Here is a 2,562-nt window from a genome sequence, read left to right on the forward strand (position 1 = left end):
TGGAAGGCATTCTGTACAATACTACACTGTCACTTAATGAACAAAATATGACTGTATGGAATATTGGGTCAGTATTGTGATTGAATTGAAGAGTTCCTAGGAAATAGCATGTCAGTCTTAATGGAGTAATTTTCAGGTCTACAAGGAAGTGTTGTAGGACCATTAAGGACTTTTTGGATAATGTAATGGGCTCCTAGAGGCTATTCGCAGGTTATACTGTTGAATATAGAGAACTCACAACACTGCATAATTGTAGTAAAATGCAGGAAGACCTGCAGAGGAGTGTCACTTGGTGCAGGGATTGGTAGTTTATACTCAACATAAACAAATATAATGTGTTACACATACATAGATGAGATTAAATGATTGCTGAACAGTAACTGGAAGCAGTCAAATACATCAAATATTTGGAAGGCTGCATATGGAGCAATAGACGGTGTAATAATAACAGAAAACGGACTGTAGAAAAGAAAGATGCTAGGCAAATTCTTTGGAAGAATCTGCAAGAAATGTTATCCACCCACAATGGAGGTAGCTTTAAAACCCACAACCAAACTGTTGTCAAGTATTACTGAACAGTCTGTAGCCCTTACCAGATTATATAGATAGATAGATAGATTGATTGAGTAAATAGAGAAGATCCACAGAAGAGCAGAACATTTCATCACCAGTTCATTCAGCAAACCTGAAAGCCTCATGGAGGTGCTCACATAACTTCAGTGACAGACATCTTATGAGAAGCATTGTGTGTCATGATACTGTTTACTGACAATATTCTGAGACCTTATATTTCTCGAGGAGTCAACCAACATACCGTTTCCTTCTATGTATGTCACACAATGACCATAAAGGTATAATCATTCTTCTCACACCCCATTTTCTACTGGAAGAGGAACAGTGTGGGCAGTAACAGTGGTACACAAAGTACTCAATCGGAGTGTAGATGTTGATGTATAACATGCTTTCTTAGTCCTCCAGTACACCTCCCACTGTAATGTAGACGCTGTTCACAGTTGTAAAGATTTTTTAAAATTTGTTCTGTTTACAATACTGAATTAACAGTTGCATAAATGATTTCTAGAGTCTCCTAGCCTTACAATTTCTATCATTGTGTTACCAAGGTCCGTGAAGAGGGGCTAATGTACAGTATTCAGTATGACAAAGTCCGGGTTGCATAAATGCCACCGTTGGGTGGCTTGCGGAGTATAAATGTAGATGTAGATGTAGATGAATACAAACTGAAAGGGACAGATGGTAATCCTGTGCTGTACACAGTACTCAAGACTGAATAATAAAGACTGTCTGCATGATGTTGAGATCCCCAGCTCCGTCCCCAATAGAACAAGAGTGGGACAAACTCGGACGTCAACACCATCCCTTTGAAGTCCTTTCCAAATCAATTGGTGCATTCACCCAGAACAGAGAAAGTGCAATGTCATACTAATAAGTGAGCTCATTCTGCAAAGTTCTTTGTAAACTCGGCACAGTTTTTTAATCACTATAAAAACATCACACACACCCCCTCCTCAACCCGTGTGGTTTTATTTCATTTTCTCCATCCTTTCTGGCTGCTTCTCCTTTTTGTCATGCAGTGTAGTTTTGTCCACAAGTTTTTTTTTTTTTTTTAACTATTGAACAGTAAGTCTGCTATGAAAATGAGTACACTAGAGTACTATGATGTCATAAAATTCATTTTTTAGTTCAGATTCAAAGTTTTTTTTTACGGGCATGTGCCGTGTTCGGCACTATAGTTATGTTGGCTATACTCTCTATGGATGCTGAGGTGACCTCTCTCACTAAGTGAGACTTATAACTGTGCCAGCATAGAGGTAGAAGATCAGTAGTGACTCAGGACTGTGATGGCGAGTAAGCAACAAGTGCAGCTCTCGACATATGCACTGCCAGTGCAGAGAACTTGTTTACTTGGCTCTAGGCAGAAGGCACTGTGTTGTCTTATTGGATGCCGTCACGATGTATAGTGGAATATACTGACCATTGTTTGTGAATGAGTAAGGTCTCTATAAATTGTCTTCCTTAATGGTGTTGGAGAATCAGCATTTTCAGGTACACTACAAGATATTTTGTATACTGTAAAAACGACTTGGAAACTGGTTTTACAAATACTTGCACGTGACAAACAGCACCTGGAAATTGAACAAGCACTGAAAAAGGGAAGGAAGTGTTTTTGATAATTTTGGTTGACAATAATAATTCTGAATGTTGATCTGGCTGCCAAATGAAGTAGGCAGAATTTGCTCACTATACCATTATGCTCATTGCTGGGTGGTGTTCCGAGTACAACCAGTGTAATATTTTGCTGTGTTAAAATCTATTTTGTGGTACCATTACTTAAGTAGAAGTAGCAGCTGTACAACTACATTATCCAAAGATTGGGACTTATGAATATTCTGGTGTTTTTTCACTTCAGACAACTTATTTGATGCTCTTGTAAGTAACTGTAAAGTGCATTCAATTGAACAACTTCTTTGCTGTTGGATCAATAATTGTTTTAAGAGTAGTTTAATAATCTTGAGCTAATGCTGGTTTGAATAATTATCATGT

The sequence above is a fragment of the Schistocerca americana genome, chromosome X, assembly GCF_021461395.2.
Source record: "Schistocerca americana isolate TAMUIC-IGC-003095 chromosome X, iqSchAmer2.1, whole genome shotgun sequence".
Taxonomy (NCBI): domain Eukaryota; kingdom Metazoa; phylum Arthropoda; class Insecta; order Orthoptera; family Acrididae; genus Schistocerca; species Schistocerca americana.